Source organism: Globicephala melas, chromosome 15, assembly GCF_963455315.2.
Source record: "Globicephala melas chromosome 15, mGloMel1.2, whole genome shotgun sequence".
NCBI lineage: Eukaryota > Metazoa > Chordata > Mammalia > Artiodactyla > Delphinidae > Globicephala > Globicephala melas.
Window position 1 is genome coordinate 46,740,732 of NC_083328.1, and position 19,735 is coordinate 46,760,466.

Sequence of the window (19,735 nt, forward strand, 5' to 3'; positions counted from 1 at the left end):
TTTTGCTGTGTTGGGTCTTTGTTTCAGTGCAAGGGCTTTCTCTAGTTGTGGCAAGCGGGGGCCACTCTTCATTGCAGCGCGTGGGCCTCTCACTATCGTGGCCTCTCTTGTTGCGGAGCACAAGCTCCAGACACGCAGGCTCAGTAGTTGTGGCTCACGGGCCTAGTTGCTCCGCAGCATGTGGGATCTTCCCAGACCAGGGCTCGAACCCGTGTCCCCTGCATTAGCAGGCAGATTCTCAACCACTGCGCCACCAAGGAAGCCCTTTGCTGGTCTTCTTAATGAAAACATTTCTTTCTGATCACAAAAGAAATTTATGCTGATTACAAGAAAAACCGGCGAATTCAGAAATTATGAGGAAGACACTAAAAGTTGTCTAAAATCTTTTCCCATAGATCATTTTTGTTTCCATCCAGTAAAGTGTAGAAGCTAAGCTTTGGAGTCAGACAGATCTAAGTTCAAATGCACTCTACCACTTACTTATTGGATAACTACTTAACAAAACCCTTTCCCCTTCTTCTGCATGAGAATTTGACCTTTGGTTCACTCTCTACTTCTGTTTCCCTGGTAATATGATAGGAGTGAAATGTTAACTATGTTTCTAGATAGTATTGCTTATTGTTGAAATGACCTCTACTTGGTAAACTACCTTTGGACTGGGAGAAACTGTCATGAACTATAAATACCTGATGGTGGTGATGATTCTTACCGGGATCCTGGACACTATGCCTATGGAGTTGTTACAGGGGGAATATGAGGCTTTTATGTCAGGTTGCCTGTTGCACCACCCAATGTGCAACAGGGGATCTCATCCCCTTGTGTCTGAGTCAGCTGAGGGACCAAAGATGAGGGCTGCTGGAGGACTATGTGACCTGCTGCAAGGACTCCCACGGAAAGGAGGCCTGATGCTGCCCTGCTGGCAAACTGTGATTCCTGTGCTACATCTACCGAAGAAACTGGTGGCATGTGTAGCCTGTGGGAGTCTTGTGAGTCTGCATATTTATTTGAACCAGAAGTTGGACAAGAGGAACTCTAATGGGTGGGATAACCTCTCTAACTTTCACCTGTAGAGTTAGGATAATGATAAAACACCAGGTTCTATGTCTATCTGGTTCACTGCTATATCTCTAAAAATTTAGTGCAGTGTCTGGGACAAAGAATATTAGTTGAATGCTGAATTAATTCATGATGAATGAATTAATGGAGTTGTGAGGATTAAAATAATGTGTGAAGGCACTTAATTCCATACCTGGAACTTTATAATCATTCATCATAAAAGATATAAATGCAATTATTACTCTTACTATTATTCTTCCAGAATTTTTCCTATAAGTATGTAGAAAATTTTTTACAAAAATGAGACATACTTTAATTGCTGTTTCTTAATCTGCTCTTTACTCACTTAATAATACATCAGAGATATCTTTCCCTATGAATATATCCCATATTTGGTTAATCAAAAATATAAAGTTCCAAAACAGACCAAATGTTACCATCATGACCACCACAACAAATAATGTCACCTAATTCCTTTCTAAACTAGTGAATATGTGCTTTTTCTGTTAGTGGGTATATTAATTAATTAATTAAGTCAACAGTTGTTTCTTGGACACTTACTATGTACCACAGATAATCCTGTTGATGGGGAGAAAAAGATCAATAGGCCAAAGTCCTTATGGGCCAATCTGAAATATAAACAAATATATAAATATATTTATATAAATATGTTTATATAAATATAAACAAAAATATAAACAAATAATTTCAGCATAATTTACGTGGACTAGAATTAAGGTGTGTATAAAGTGCACAGAAAAGGGTCTGACTGGTTTTGCCTGAGGCAGGTAGGGAAGGCTACAAGGAAGAAGCGACATTTGCTCCCAGTCTAGAATATTGGATACAGGCAACATGAAGGATTTGTCTATATTTGAATAAAGTATTTGATGCAAGGGTCAAAGTACTATTTTCAGAAAAAAAAATTCCAAATTAACATAATTGATACATAAAACATATGGATTTTAAAGCTGAAGTCAGAGTTTCACTCCACATACTCTAGTTAGAATTGTTCTATCGCATGGCCCCAGACCTCCTGTCTATTTATGTGTGTTTGGTCTCAAGAGGACAAGAAGACAAAATGTGGGTGAGGACAGACTTATCACCTGAAAGGCTGACATTGACCTGATATGCAAAATTCAGCCACACTGTTTATTGAAATGCTACAACAGTGGTTGGAAAAAGTCTCTGCCCCAAGCTCCTCTTATGCTCTTCCTGACAACCTGAACACCCGTATTCTTCACTTGGATTTCCCCTCCTCCCTTCAGCTCCCCGTGATCTTCCAGCCAAAGTGTTATCTGGATGGGCAGGGAGCTTACAGGACCCTGTTCCAGTGCTACAGCTGGATTCTATTCTGAAATTAACTATCATCCCTGTCATCACTATAGGAAAATCTGTTTCTGATAGAAAGTCCTCTTGCAGTTGAATTATCTCCTGATACAAAGAACAATTAAAGATATTCCATGGTACAAACAATGCTTTGTTTGATGGCTGGTTGCTGCGACAAGGCTGGCCACGTGCCATATTGATCACAGCTCTTTAACAGGACTGGCCAGGTGACCACCTTTCTTCTCAGGCTGTTTGTGCCAGCCTGATACAGGAATCCAGCTGCACTGGTAGGAAATATTGCTGGGAACTGCAAGGACAATGTAGCAACAGAAATGTGGCTGAACAAGCTGAAATGTATACTGAGAATGATAATGAAAGAGAGTGAGAGAGATAGACATAAAGATAGAGAGAAAATGAGAATGAAGACACCTATCTCTGGGGGAAAAGGGTAAGAACAATCGGAAATACTGAAATGTTATAGATGGGAGAAGCCTGGAGTGCCAGAGGGCTAGTAGAGACCTGATTTAACAAAGAAAACAAAAAAGATATGAACTCAGATTCATGCAGGCATTGAGGGGGTGGGGGAAGAAATGCAGTTTCAGGCTATGTATAAAAGGAAAGCTGGATGGAGGAAAAGAGGCATACTTATTTCTTTTCATGCACCTTGAATGGTTCATCACAAAAAATCCAAATAAACTAAAAGAAATCCTGATAAGGGCAATAAAAACAAATAAGATTGTGAACAGACTCTATTGAATTGATTTGCAAAGAATCTGTACCTTCCAAATAATGAAAACTATTCACTAATGGTGTAGTCTTCATGAAAATGGTGAAAATTGAGGAAAGAACAAACAAAAAAAAGCCATATTTTAGAGGCTGTCATAAGATATTGTAGTATACCAGCTGGAGGTAGATAAATTATATATTTTTTATTTCTCTGATCGTCATTTAAGGAAGCAGAGATTCAGAATCAGAAAGACTCATTCTTTTCTTGATACTGATGAACTGTTTCAATAGAAAATTTGTCTGTTAATTTGCCAAATAAGAAGGTAGGGTTTAAACCTCATTTGCTTTGAGAATCAAGAAATGGATCATAAATGGCTAACTAATAAGAACCTGCTGTATAAAAGAATAAATAAAATAAAATTTAAAAATTAAAAAAAAATGGATCATTCACATTGTATCACCTTAAAATTAACTTAATCACTGTAATGATTATTAGCACTGTGCTACTACTGAAAAAAATCATTTTTAGTATCAAATACTCGCTTTGATAATTCTAGGATTACCTGTGTAGAGCATTTCTTTTTGACGTTAATCATCTTTTTGTATTAAGGGTGCAAAAAGGATCTGAGTTTTCCATCAGGGTTGACTCACACTTCTGTTTGGCATGCAATTTGAGCTAAAAGTAATGACTACAGATGCTTTCAAGCCCCGTACAACAATTATAATAATTAAATGCTTAATTTTTTTCTCTTTTAATAATTCCTTATATAAAGAGAAAAAGGAGGAGCATTTAATTTTTAAGTTGTTATTATGGAACCTGAGTAATTTGCTTTGAAATATACTAAAATATCCTGCACACTTAACTCTTTCCACTCAAATCCCAGTGACTATAACACAGCACAATGGTTGAGTTCAGGGTCTTATAAACAAATTTAATTTGCAGAGCTTGACATTTTAAAACCACTGAAAGTATCATTGATGTCATCACTATAGTGTAGCTTCTCTTCAAACCACAGCATTTTTTTTCTGGATTAAGATTTAATCATTCTAGGGCTTCCCTGGTGGCACAGTGGTTAAGAATCCGCCTGCCAATGCAGGGGACACGGGTTCGAGCCCTGGTCCGGGAAGGTCCCACATGCTGCAGAGCAACTAAGCCCATGCGCCACAACTACTGAGCCTGCACTCTAGAGCCTGCGAGCCACAACTACTGAGCCCGCGTGCCACAACTACTGAAGCCCACGCACCTAGAGCCCGTGCTCTGCAACAAGAGAAGCCACCGCAATGAGAAGCCCACGCACGGCAACAAAGAGTAGCTCCCGCTCGCCGCAACTAGAGAAAAGCCCGTGTGCAGCAACAAAGACCCAACACAGCCAAAAATAAAATTAATTAAAAAAAGATTTAATCATTCTATAATCCATTTCATTTCACCTCAGCCTTATCTCAGAAAAAACCAAAGACCAAAAACTGACTACTGTAAAGCTGTTAGTTAACAATGCCTAAGTGTAAAGAAACAGGACAGCCCTGACTATAATTGGCATATTTACTACATGACACCCATAACATCTTTTGTCTTCCTGCCTGCCATGCTTTAAGCAGTGGGGGGAAAAAAAAAAACAAAAAAAGTTAAGCCCTCCAGAGAATTAATTCAAGATCATCCATTGTTATTTTTCTGCTAAAGAGAGAGGAAGCATTCTCTTTGAGTTGATTTATTTGAGGCTGGGAAAATCATGGTTTTAGCCCTTTATAGAATGAGTTTTATACAGAGAAAGCTCTCCATCCCAATCACAGGATGGAAATTAACTCCCACACAATCCACTACACAACTTCACGACCTCACAATCTTCTCCAAGAGAATCAGGCCAAAAAGTGTGGTAGGCTCTGCACAAAATGATACACTGTTGGTGAAAGCATCTTATAATACAAGCTCAACTGAATAGAACATATCTTCATTTTCTTATATAAAGGTCAGTATATTTGTATATTATCAAAGTTTCTACATAAACAAGATTCTAAATGGAGCAGAATCAAAAATTGCTAAGAGTTGCAAGAAAAATAAATTATTTAGCCAATAATATTGGCTAAAGGTATTTTTACAAGGAGCCAATTTAGCCATTTAAAATATAACTACAAGGGTTAGAGGAGTACCAGGATTCCACTTTCCATTTGTAATAACAGCCTTCATGATCAACTTTCCTGAAAAGGGAGTCTTTGAGACTAAAGAGGAATTGGCAGAATCTTAGATATTTTTTTAGTTTATGGATTAAGTAGATTACAAATTATAAACCACATGTTAGAGCTATTATGCTTTTAAGAACTGAACTCTGCAGTCAATTCCCTAGTTTAAAAAGTAAGATTGTTCTTTATCCTTGAAATTTTAATAAAAAGTTTAAGAAATTATTCATTTTCTGTTTTGATGGAATTATCAGACCTTGTTGTATCTTGACTTTAGGGAGACATTTAACAAAGTCTTGCATCATGTTCTCATGAGCTAGATGAAAAAGTAGAAACGTGGGCTTTGATAATGGTAAATAAAAAGTATAGACTAATAGGTTGATGCCAAGGTGAAAGCAAGTCTGGTAATCTGCCTCAGGATGCTGCCTATGACCCTGTGCTCTTCAAATATTCCATCAGCTATTAAGCTGAATGGCTAATACAAAATTGTTTTTAATTTGAAGCATAGAAAGAAAGGCATATTACCCATGATTTGCATAAGAGTGTAGAATGAACTTGTAAAAATGGTGATAGGAATAATAAAGCTACAAATGAGTAGCAACTTGAAAATATTAGGAACACCAAAACAGACTATTACAATTATGTTCTGACAAAAAATAGTGTTATGACTCTATTGAGAAGAGGAGGAAGGAGAAAAAATAAAGTGATGTAGATGACCTAAATCATCATCTATCATCTAGCAAATCTATAGCTAATGTGCAAAATACATAAATTAACAGCAAGTAGTAGCAACTTATCAGGAGTCCTAATGGTGGTAATTATTAGAAGAAAACAACTAAAATAATTAAAAGTGGTTATCTCTAAGGAGACAAATAAGGAGTAGCCTAGAAAGGAGCAGGACATTGATATTTGTATTTTAAGCCCTCAGAAATATTGGAATTTTAATTTTTAATACATATACATCTCTTAATTTGATAACAAATATATAAAAAGTTAAATTTAGATATTAACTCTCCCCCCCAAAAGGAATTATGCTTAACAACAGAAGTCCTCTCCCACTGAAAAGAAAGCAGAATCTTTGGAAAATGTCAAATTCTGGGTATGGGGCAAGAAATATACAAGATGATGTTGAAACATCTTATCCTACTTGATGGCAAGGACACTGTAAGAAAATACTAGGATTGAGAATTCCCTGGTGGTCCAGTGATTAAGACTTGGCACTTTCACTGCGGTGGCCTGGATTCAATCCCTGGTCCGGCAGCTCAAACAAGCATGAATTACTAAAGATGGAACAATTGAGCACGAAGATGAATAATGACCACAATGGACTGAAATTACCTCAAATGTACTTAAATCCATTAGTTCATAATGATACTTAGAAACAACACTCTTTTTTTTTAACTTATTTTTTTTTATATTTATTTTTGGCTGTGTTGGGTCTTCGTTTCTGTGCGAGGGCTTTCTCCACTTGCGGCAAGCAGGGGCCACTCTTCATCGTGGTGCGCGGGCCTCTCACTACCGCGGCCTCTGTTGTTGCGGAGCACAGGCTCCAGACGCGCAGGCTCAGTAGTTGTGGCTCACGGGTCTAGTTGCTCCACGGCATGTGGGATCCTCCTGGACCAGGGCTCGAGCCCGTGTCCCCTGCATTGACAGGCATATTCTCAACCACTGCGCCACCAGGGAAGCCCGGAACAACACTCTTTAATCACTTTGGAGGATGTTAGAGAACCAACTCTCATTATTTTGAAAACTGATAAACAGACAGGTTCAAACATTTATTGACTATTCTTCACAAACTATATCTCAGAATATAGGAGACCAAAGAAAGTTTTTCTTTATAAAATTATTCCAGCTAATAAATAAGGAAGGAAAGACAGAATTAGAATGGTATCTTTTTGCCACCCCTAATAAGTCAATGGACCTATGCAGTGGTCATTACTGGCTGCTAACATCACAAAGTAGAGACAAGAAACTATATACCTCCTGATGGAAATACATAACACTTCCTATGAGACAGTCTTGCCAAACACATTACACCTAAGTTTGATCAAGCCTCTAAATCTGACTGCCAGCCTGTAGAAAATACAGTATTGTGATCAACAAAATCCAGGCTAAGTATAACTCTATAGGAGAAGTGACTGGTTTTTTCAACAACAACAAAAAATTACAAGGAGAAAAGAGATGGATAAGAAACTTAGATATTAAAAAAGACTTGAGACTTCCCACTCAGTTGCAATGTATTGGCCATATCTGGATCCCAATTCAAACAAACCGTTAAAAAAAGAAAAGAAAAAGTTAAAAGAAAAATAAAGAACATTTATAAGGCCGTTGGGTAGATATAGACACTGACTAATGATATTAACAAATTTATATTAATGTTTTCAGTGAATAATGATATTATGATTTTGTTTTTTAAAGGTTCTTTCTTTTAGAGGCACATACTGAAATATTTACAGATGAAATATATATTGTCCAAGATTTACTTCAAAATAAGCTGGATGGCCAGAGAAAATCAGTGTGGATATCAGTGAAGGCAGATTGGGCAAATTGACAATGGATAATGATTGGGTGATGGATCATGGGTTTTTTATATTACTTTATTTACTTTTTCATATTCGAAGAATACACAGATGGAATAGGTGTTAGACTTGAAGATTAATAACTAAGAGGAAGTGGAATATCTCCACACCCTTCTGGTTTTTGTTGAGCAGTATGGCATTTTCCCCCCAAAATGGCCACAGTAATATTTCCAGTCCACATGCTATTTCAGACCCCTAATCAACATCATCAAAAAGTAGAGTCTACTTTCCATTTGCTTGTATGCAGGTGGGCTTGTGGCTACTTCAAACAATAGAGTTTGCTGTAAGTATTGCTACATCACTTTGAAGGCTAAGTCATAAAAAGGATATAGCTCTGCCTGGCTCCCTCTCTCTCAGGATGCTCACTCCTGGAACCCAGCTACCATGCTGTGAGGAAGCTCATACAATAGGAGAGGCCACATATTGCTGTTCTGGCCATTAGTCTCTGCTAAGGTCTCAACAAACAGCTAGAATCAACTGCCAGACGTGTGAGTGAAACAGCATTCAGATTATTGCATCCCTAGCCTTTGAGTCTTCCAACTAAGACCCCCATATCATGGATCAGAGAAAAGCCATCCCCACTCTATCTTGACCAAATTCCTGACCCACTGAACCCTTAGCATAATAAATGGTCATTTTATGCCACCAAGTTTCCGGTTAATTTGTTACACAGCCATAGTAACTGGAACAAAGACACAAACATTCAGAATTTAAAGGGCAGGTTGTACTTTTCTCAGAAGCACCTGATGCCTTGGCATCCTTGTTGAAAATCACTTGACCATATATATGACGGTTTATTCTGGTCTCTCTACACTGTTCCATTGCTCTATATGTCTGTCTTTATGCCAGTACTACAGGGTTTTGAATTACTGTAGGCATCTAGCTTTGGGGTTTTTTCCCTCAAGACAGATCAACTATTTTGTGAGTTTCCATATGAGATTTTATATAAATTTTAGGATGGTTGTTTCTATTTGTGCAAAAATGACATTGAGACTTTGATAGAGGTTGCACTGAATCTGTAATCTCTCTGGGTACATTCTAACAATATTAGGTCTTCCAGTACATAAGCATAGGGTATTTTCCATTTATTTATGTCTTTTTAAATTTTTTTCAGCATTGTTTTATAGTTTTCAGTGTACAAGTCTTTCACCTCCTTGGTTAGTTTATTCCTAAGTATTTATTCTTTTTGATGCTATTGTGAAATGGACAGTTAAATTCCTTTTCTAAATGTTGATTGTTAATGTATAGAAAAGCTATTCGTTTTTTGTGTTGATTTTGTATCCTGCAACTTTGCTGAATTTATTAGTTTTAGCAGATTTTTGTGAAATCATTAGGGTTTTCTACATATAAGATTATGTCATTTGTGAACAAAGTTTATTTTACTTATCCTTTCCAATTTAGAGGTCTTTTTTTTTTTTTCTTGCCTAACTCCTCTAGCTAGAATTTCCAGTACCATGGTGAATAGCAGTGATGAGAGTACATCTCCTTGCCTTGTTCCTAATCTTAAAGGGAAAGCTTTCAGTTTTTCACCATTACATATGATATCTGCTATGGGCTTTTTATACATGGTAATTATTATGCTGAAGTAATTTTCCTCTATTCCTAATTTGTTTAGTGTTTTTATTAAAAAAGGTGTTGAATTATGTCAAATGCTCTTTCTGCATCAATTGAAATGCTCATATTTTTCTCTTTGATTTTGTCAATGTGGTACAGTAGGCCCTTGGGATCCATAGGGGATCGGTTCCAGGACACCCCTACTGATACCAGAAATCCACATATGGTCACATACATTATATTGGGTGGGACAAAATGTGCCTTCAGTTTTCTAAGTAAAAATAAAACACACATTTTTCATTTTCACCAAGAACTTTACTGAAAAACGTATTCACCCTTTTGTTCCACTACCTTCTGTCATTTTTCATAATTCCATCTTCCCAAAATATTTTTAACATCTTTTTGAGACCATAATTGCTTTACAATGGTGTCTTAGTTTCTGCTCTATAACAAAGTGAATCAGCTATACATATACATATATCCCCATATCTTCTCCCTCTTGCGTCTGCCTCCCACCCTTCCTATTCCACCCCTCTAGGTGGATAAAAAGCACCGAGCTGCTCTCCCTGTGCTAAGTGGCTGCTTCCCACTAGCTATCTATTTTACATTTGGTAGTGTATATATGTCCATGCCACTCTCTCACTTCGTCCCAGCTTACCATTCCCCTTCCCTGTCTGCTCAAGTCATTCTCTACGTCTGCGTCTTTATTCCTGTCCTGTCCCTAGGTTCTTGAGAACCATTTTTTTTCTTTTCTAAGATACCATATATATGGTTAGCATATGGTATTTGTTTTTCTCTTTCTGACTTACTTCACTCTGTATGACACACTCTAGGTCCATCCACCTCACTACAAAAAACTCAATTTTGTTTCTTTTTATGGCTGAGTAATATTCCATTGTATATATGTGCCACATCTTCTTTATCCATTCATCTGTTGATGAACACTTAGGTTGCTTCCATGTCCTGGCTTTTTAAAAAATGAACATTGTGGTACATGAATCTTTTTGAGTTATGGTTTTCTCAGGGTATATGCCCGGTAGTGGGATCGCTGGGTCATATGGGAGGTCTATTTTTAGTTTTTTAAGGAACCTCCATACTGTTCTCCATAGTGGCTGTATCAATTTACATTCCCACCAACAGTGCAAGAGGATTCCTTTTTCTCCACACCCTCTCCAGCACTTATTGTTTGTAGATTTTTTGATGATGGCCATTCTGACTGGTGTGAGGTGATACCTCATTGTAGTTTTGATTTGCATTTCTCTAATGATTAGTGATGTTGAGCATTCTTTCATGTGTTTGTTGAAATCTGTATATCGTCTTTGGAGAAATGTCTGTTTAGGTCTTCTGCCCATTTTTGGATTGGGTTGTTTGTTTTTTTGATATTGAGCTGCATGAGTTGCCTGTATATTTTGGAGGTTAATCCTTTGTCAGTTGCTTCGTTTGCAAATATTTTCTCCCATTCTGAGGGTTGTCTTTTGGTCTTGTTTATCGTTTTCTTTCCTGTGCAAAAGCTTTTAAGTTTCATTAGGTCCCATTTGTTTATTTTTGTTTTTATTTCCATTTCTCTAGGAGGTGGGTCAAAAAGGATCTTGCTGTGATTTATGTCATAGAGTGTTCTGCCTATGTTTTCCTCTAAGAGGTTTATAGTGTCTGGCCTTACATTTAGGTCTTTAATCCATTTGGAGTTTATTTTTCTGTATGGTGTTAGAGAGTGTTCTAATTTCATTCTTTTAAATGTAGCTATCCAGTTTTCCCAGCACGACTTATTGAACAGGTTGTCATTTCTCCATTGTATATTCTTGCCTCCTTTATCAAAAATAAGCTGACCATATGTGTGTGGGTTTATCTCTGGGCTTTCTATCCTGTTCCATTTATCTATATTTCTGTTTTTGTGACAGTACCATACTGTCTTGATTACTGTAGCTTTGTAGTATAGTCTGAAGTCTGGGAGACTGATTCCTCCAGCTCCATTTTTCTTTCTCAAGATTGCTCTGGCAGGCTTCCCTGGTGGCGCGGTGGTTGGGGGTCCGCCTGCCGATGCAGGGGACACGGGTTCGTGTCCCGGTCTGGGAACATCCCACATGCCATGGAGTGGCTGGGCCCGTGAGCCATGGCCGCTGAGCCTGCGCGTGTGGAGCCTGTGCTCTGCAGCGGGAGAGGCCACAACAGTGAGAGGCCCGCATACCGCAAAAAAAAAAAAAAAAAAAAGGATTGCTTTGGCTATTCGGGGTCTTTTGTGTTTCCATACAATTTGTGAAATTTTTTGTTCTAGTTCAATGAAAAATGCCATTGGTAGTTTGGTAGGGATTGCTTTGGGATGTATAGTCATTTTCACAATGTTGATTCTTCCAATCCAAGAACATGGTTTATCTCTCTGTCTGTTTGTATCATCTTTAATTTCTCTCATCAGTGTCTTACAGTTTTCTGCATACAGGTCTTTTCTCCCCTTATGTAGGTTTATTCCTAGGTATTTTATTATTTTTGTTGCAGTGGTAAATGGGAGTATTTCTTTAATTTCTCTTTCAGATTTTTCATCATTAGTGTATAGGAATGCAAGAGATTTCTGTGCATTAGCTTTGTATCCTGCTACTTTACATATTCATTGATTAGCTCTAGTAGCTTTCTGGTAGCATCTTTGGGATTCTCTATGTATAGTATCATGTCATCTGCAAACAGTGACAGTTTTACTTCTTTTTTTCTAATTTGGATTCCTGTTATTTCTTTTTCTTCTCTGAGTGCTGTGGCTAAAACTTCCAAAACTATGTTGAATAATAGTGGTAAGAGTGGACATCCTTTTCTTGTTCCTGATCTTAGTGGAAATGGTTTCAGTTTTTCACCATTGAGAAAAATGTTGGCTGTGGGTTTGTCATATATGGCTTTTATTATGTTGAGGTAAGTTCCCTCTATGCCTACTTTCTGGAGGTTATTTATCATAAATGGGTGTTGAATTTGTCAACAGCTTTTTCTGCATCTATTGAGATGATCAAATAGTTTTTCTCCTTCAATTTGTTAATATGCTTTATCACATTGATTGTTTTGTGTATATTGAAGAATCCTTGCATTCTTGGGATATCCTCACTTGAACATGGTGTATGATCCTTCTAATGTGCTGTTGGATTCTGTTTGCTAGTTTTTTGTTGAGGAATTTTGAATCTATGTTCATCAGTGATATTGGTCTGTAGTTTTCTTTTTTGGGACATCTTTGTCTGGTTTTGGTATTAGGGTGATGGTGGCCTCGTAGAATGAGTTTGGAAGTGTTCCTCCCTCTGCTATATTTTGGAAGAGTTTGAGAAGGATAGGTGTTACCTCTTCCCTAAATGTTTGATAGAATTTGCCTGTGAAGCCCTTTGGTCCTGGGCTTTTGTTTGTTGGAAAATTTTTAATCACAGTTTCAATTTCAGTGCTTGTATTTGGTCTGTTTATATTTTCTATTTCTTCCTGTTTCAGTTTGGAAGGTTATGCTTTTCTAAGTGTTTGTCCATTCCTTCCAGGTTGTCCCTTTTATTGGCATATAGTTGCCTGTAGTAATCTCTCATGATCCTTTGTATTTCTGCAGTGTCAGTTGTTACTTCTCCTTTTTCATTTCTAATTCTGTTGACTTGAGTCTTCTCCCTTTTTTTTCCTTGATGAGTCTGGCTAGTGGTTTATCAATTTTGTTTATCTTCTCAAAGACCCAGCTTTTAGTTTTATTGATCTTAGGTACTGTTTCCTTCATTTCTTTTTCACTTATTTCTGATCTGATCTTTATGATTTCTTTCCTTCTGCTAACCTTGGGGTTTTCTTTCTCTAATTGCTTTAGGTGTAAGGTTAGGTTGTTTATTTGAGATGTTTCTTGTTTCTCGTGGTAGGATTGTATTGCCATAAACTTCCCTCTTAAACCTGCTTTTGCTGCATCCCATATGTTCTGGGTGGTCGTGATTTCATTGTCATTTGTTTCTAGGTATTTTTGATTTCCTATATGATTTCTTCAGTGGTCTCTTGGTTATTTAGTAGTGTATTGTTAGGCCTCCATGTGTTTGTATTTTTAACACATATTTTCCTGTAATTGATATCTAGTCTTATAGCGTTGTGGTTGGAAAAGATACTTGATATGATTTCAAATTTACCAAGGCTTGATTTGTGACCCAAGATATGGTCTATCCTGGAGAATGTTCCATGAGCACTTGAGAAGAAAGTGTATTCTGTTGTTTTGGGATGGAATGTCCTATTAATATCAATTAAGTCCACCTTGTTTAATGTATCAGCTAAAGCTTGTGTTTCCTTATTTATTTTCATTTTGAATGATCTGTCCATTGGTGAAAGTGGGGTGTTAAAGTCCCCTACTATGATTGTGTTACTGTCGATTTCCCCTTTTATGGCTGTTAGCATTTGCCTTATGTATTGAGGTGTTCCTATGTTGGGTGCATAAATATTTACAATTGTTATATCTTCTTCTTGGACTGATCCCTTGATCATTATGTAGTGTCCTTCTTTGTCTCTTCTAATAGTCTTTATTTTAAAGTCTATTTTGCCTGATATGAGAATTGCTACTCCAGCTTTCTTTTGATTTCCATTTGCATTCAATATCTTTTTGTAACCCCTCACTTTCAGTCTGTATGTGTCCCTAGGTCTGAAGTGGGTCTCTTGTAGACAGCATATATACAGGTCTTGTTTTTGTATCCACTCAGCCAGTCTATGTCTTTTGGTTGGAGCATTTAATCCATTTACATTTAAGGTAATTATTGATATGTATGTTCCTATTACCATTTTCTTAATTGTTTGGGGTTTATTATTGTAGGTCTTTTCCTTCTCTTGTGTTTCCTGCCTAGAGAAGTTCCTTTAGCATTTGTTGTAAAGCTGGTTTGGTGGTGCTGAATTCTCTTAGCTTTTGCTTGTCTGTAAAGGTTTTAATTTCTCTGTCAAATCTTAATGAGATCCTTGCTGGGTAGAGTAATCTTGGTTGTAGGATTTTCCCTTTCATCACTTTAAGTATGTCCTGCCACTCCCTTCTGGCTTGCAGAGTTTCTGCTGAAAGATCTGCTGTTAACCTTATGGGGATTCCCTTGTATGTTATTTGTTGCTTTTCCCTTGCTGCTTTTAATATTTTTGCTTTGTATTTAATTTTTGTTAGTTTGATTCATATGTGTCTTGGCATGTTTCTCCTTGGATTTATCCTGTATGGGACTCTCTGTGCTTCCTGGACTTGATTGTTTCCTTTTCCATATTAGGGAAGTTTTCAACTATATTCCCTTCAAATATTTTCTCAGTCCCTTTCTTTTTGTCTTCTTCTTCTGGGACCCCTATAATTCGAATGTTGGTGCATTTAATGTTGTCCCAGAGGTCTCTGAGACTGTCCTCAATTCTTTTCATTCTTTTTGCTTTATTCTGCTCTGTGGTAGTTATTTCCAGTTTTTTATCTTACAGGTCACTTATCCGTTCTTCTGCATCAGTTATTCTGCCATTGATTCCTTCTAGAGAATTTCTAGTTTCATTTATTGTGTTGTTCATCATTGTTTGTTTGCTGTTTAGTTCTTCTATGTCCTTGTTAAACGTTTCTTGGATTTTCTCCATTCTATTTCCAAGATTTTTTATCATCTTTAGATCATTACTCTGAATTATTTTTCAGTTAGACTGCCTATTTCATCTTCATTTGTTTGGTCTGGTGGGTTTTTACCTTGCTCCTTCATCTGCTGTGTATTTCTCTGTCTTCTCATTTTGCTTAACTTACTGTGTTTGGGGTCTCCTTTCTTCAGACTGCAGGCTCATAGTTCCCATTTTTTTGGTGTCTGTCCCCAGTGGGTAAGGTTAGTTCAGTGGGTTGTGTAGCCTTCCTGGTGGAGGGGACTGGTGCCTGTGTTCTAGTGGATGAGGATGGATCTTGTCTTTCTGGTGGGCAGGACTGCATCCGGTGGTGTGTTTTGCAGTGTCTGTGAAATTTTTATGATTTTCGGCAGCCTCTCTGCTAATGGGTAAGGTTGTGCTGGCATGGGCTGTCCAGCACTGTAGCTTTCTGGCCATTGATTGGAGCTGTGTCTTAGTATTGAGTTGGAGATCTCTGAGAGAGCTTTCACGGTTTGATATTACTTGGGGCTGGGAGGTCTCTGGTGGAACTCGGCTCTCCCACCTCAGAGGCTCAGGCCTGACACCCGGCTGGAGCACCAAGACTATGATTGTGGAGGCTTGGTGAATACAAAATCTGATATAGTAGGCCAGTAGGATGGAGACTCTGGGAAGAGTTGCAGCCCAAATGAAGGCTGCTGGCAGAATCCTATCCTCTGGTCATTGGCAGGAGGCTTCATTTCCTTACCATGTGGAGCTCTTATTAGGGCTGCTCATAACAAAGCTTCTTCCATAGAATGGAAGAGAGGAAAAGGGGGAGAGAAGGACAGAGAGGGAAAGGGAGAAAGTCAGGGGCTGGGAGAGTGGGCCCCAAAACTTTTTATCTTTTTGAGCAAAGAACTGTTCCAGGTGCCTTTTACAGTCTTCTAGGGAATTGAAGTTTTTTCCATTAAGAGAATTTTGTAAAGACCAAAATAAACGGAGATCCGAAGGTGCAGTGTTTGGTGAATACTGCAGATGAATCAGAACTTCCCAGCCAAGCTGTAACAGTTTTTGCCTGGTCATCAAAGAAACAGGCAGTCTTGCATTATCCTGATGGAAGATTATGTGTTTTCTGTTGAATAATTCTGGACGCTTTTCATTGAGTGCTGTTTTCCGTTGGTCTCATTGGTAGCAGTACTTGTTGGAATTAATTGTTTGGTTTTCTGAAAGGAGCTCATAATAGAGGACTCCCTTCCAATCCCACCATATACACAACATCACCTTCTTTGGATGAAGATCGGCCTTTGGTGTGGCTGGTGGTGGTTCATTTCGCTGTCCCACGATCTCTTCCCTTCCACATTATTGTACAGTATCCACTTTTCATCGTCCATCACAATTTGTTTTAAAAATGGAACGTTTTCATTATGTTTCAGTGGAGAATCACATGCAGAACCATGGTCAAGAATGTTTTTTTCGCTTAAATTATGTGGAACTCAAACATTAAAGCAATGAACGTAACCAAGCTGGTGCAAATGATTTTCAGCACTTGATTTGTATATTTTGAGTATGTCAGCTCTCTCCTGCGTGGTGTAACATTCATTGTTCTCAATTATTGCTTTGATTTGATCGCTATCCTCTTCAACTGACCTATCCAACCATGGAGCCTCATCCAGTGAGAAATCTCCAGCACGAAACTTCGCAAACCACTTTTGACATATTCAATCAGTCACAGCACTTTCTCTATACAGTGCACAAATCTTTTTGTGCATTTCAGTTGCATTTTTACCTTTCTTGAAATAATACAACATAAAATGCTGAAAATGTTGCTTTATTTCTTTCATCTTCAATATTAAAATGGCTATACAAAAATTCACCAGTTTTGTTGTCTTTTTTTATTTTTTATTTATTTATTTATTTATATTTATTTATTTTTTGCGGTACGCGGGCCTCTCACTGTTGTGGCCTCTCCCGTTGCAGAGCACAGGCTCCGGACACGCAGGCTCAGCGGCCATGGCTCACGGGCCTAGCCGCTCCGCGGCATGTGGGATCTTCCCGGACCAGGCCACGAACCCATGTCCCCTGCATCGGCAGGCGGACTCTCTACCACTGCGCCTCCAGGGAAGCCCTGTTGTCTTTTTTTAAATGCACACTGATATGACAGCTGTCACATACAATCTAACAAAATTGTTTGGAATAAAGTTAAAGACAACTAAGTGCTACTAGAGCCATCTTATGAAAAAACCGAACTAACCTTTGGCTCACCCGATAGAATGATGTAGTATTTGCATATAACCTACACACATACCCCTGTATACTTTAAATCATCTCTAGATTACTTACCATGTAAATGTTATGTGAATAGTTTCCAGTGCACAGTAAATTTAAGTTTTACTTTTTGGAAATTTTTGGAATTTTAAAAATATTTTTGTTCTGTGGTTGCTTCAGTGTGTTGATGCAGAACCCTCCAGATACAGTGGGCCAACAGTATATATTTTGATCTATTTTATATGCTGAACTGTCTTTGCATTCTAGGAATAAATCCCATTTAATCATGGTGTACAATCCATTTAATGTGTTGTTGAATTCTGTTTGCTAGTACTTTGTTAAGGTTTTCTTTTCATCAATATACATCAGGGATCTTGGTCTGTTGTTTTCTTTTCTTGTAGCATACTTGTCTGGCTTTATTATCAGTGTAGTGGTGGCCTTATAAAATGAGTTTGAAAGTATTCTCTACTCTTCGGTTTTGGGGAAGAATTTGAGAAGGATTGGTGTTATTCTTTAAATGCTTGATAAAATTCTCCAGTGAAGCCATCAGATCCTGGGCTGTTCTTTGTAGGAGGTTTTTGATTACTGATTTAACCTCCTTACTAGTTATAGATCTGTTTAGATTTTTATTTCTTCATGATTCAGTCTTCATAAGTTGTGTGTTTCTAGAAATATATCCATTTCTTATAGATTATCCAATTTTGGGGTGTATATTTTTTCATACTACTCTCTTATTATCTTTTTCATTTCTGTGGCATCAGTTGTAATGTCCCCTCTGTTATTTCTGATTTTTGTGATTTGGGTCTTTTTTTCTTAGTCTAAGCATTTGTCAATTTTGCTGATCTTTTGAAAAACTAGCTCTTAGTTTCATTGATTTTTCTACAGTTTTTCTATTCTCTTTTTTGTTTATTTGTCCTTTATTCTTTATTATTTCCCTCCTTCTACTAACTTCGGGCTTCATTTGTTCTGTTTTCTTTAGTTGCTTGAGGTATAAAGTTAGGTTGTTAATTTGAGAGCTTTTTAAAGTAGATTTTTATCTCTATAAACTTCCTCTTAGTACTGCTTTTGCTGCATTGCCTAAGTTTGGTATGGTGTTTTTAGTTTTCATTTGTCTCAAGATATTTTCTAATTTTTCCTGTGATTTTTCTTTGACCCATTTGTTATTCAAGAGTGTGTTGCTTAATTTGTGCATATTTGTGACTTTTCCAGTTTTCTTTTTGTTATTGATTTCTAGTTTCATTCCACTGTGGTCAGAAAAGTTACTTGGTATGATTTTAATCTTTTTAAATTTGTTAATATTTGTCTTGTGGCCTAACATATGATCTATCCTGGAGAATGTTCTATGTGATCTTCAGAAGAATATGCATTCAGCTGTAGTTGAGTAGAGTGTTTGCTATATGTCCATTAGGTCTAATTAGTCCTTGGTGTTGGTCAACTCCTCTGTTTCTTTATTAATCTTCTGTCTCGTTGTTCTATCCATTATTGAAAGTGGGGAATTAAAATCTCCCACTGTTATTTTATCACTATTTCTCCTTTCAATTCTGTCATTGTTTGCTTCATATATTTGGGTGCTCTGCTGTTAGGTGCATATACATTTATAATGGTTATATCTTCCTGGTGAATTGACCCTTTTATCATTATATAATGCCCTTTGCCTCTTGTGACAGTTTTTGATTTAAAGTCTATTTTTTCTAAGTGTGATCATCCCTCTCTTTTGGTTACAGCTTGCATAGAATATCTTTTTCCATTTTTTTCACTTTCAGCCTATGTTTGTTTTTATATCTAAGGTAAGTCTTCTGTAGACAGCATAAAGTTGGATCTTGTTTTTTTTCCATTGAGCCTGCTATGTCTTTTAATTGGGGGAGTTTAATCCATATAAAAATTGAGAGTAATTACTTAAAGAGAAAGACTCATTATTGCCATTTTGTTCATTGTTTTCTGTTTGTTTTATAGTTATTTTGTCCTTCTTTTCCTCTCTTGATGACTTCCTTTGTCTTTCATTTATTTTTTTGTAATGGCATGCTTTGATTCCCTTCTCATTTTCTGTGTGCATCTTCTGTAGGTATTTTCCTTGTAGTTACCCTGGAGATTACATAAAACGTCTTATAGTTATGACAATCTATTATAAATTGATATCAACTTAACTTCAATCACATAGACTCTGCCCTCCTCCCACTTTATGTTATTAGTGACACAAATCACTTCTTTTTATATTTTGTTATCAATTAACATAGTTTTTTAGTTACAGTTATCTTTTATGCTTTTATCTTTTAAATTCTCTACCAGAATTAAAAGTGACTTATCCACCACCATTACGGTATTACATGATTCTTTGTTTGTCTATGTATTTATTATTACCAGAGAGCTTTATATTTTTGTATGCTTTTGTGTTGCGGGCTAACATCCTTTCATTTCAACTTGGATTCCCTTTAGCAATTCTTGTAAAGCAGCTCTAGTGTTGATGAACTCCCTCATCTTTTGCTTATCTGGGAAGTTCTATATTTTGTCTTCATTTTTGAAGGTTAGGTTGTCCAGAT

General features: G+C 37.1%; 1 protein-coding gene across 6 annotated transcripts in view; it reads left to right on the plus strand.

The window, feature by feature from the left end:
• SEL1L2 (SEL1L2 adaptor subunit of SYVN1 ubiquitin ligase) overlaps positions 1–19,735 on the plus strand; it is a 118,382-nt gene that overhangs the window by 65,742 nt on the left and 32,905 nt on the right. The window lies entirely within an intron of this gene.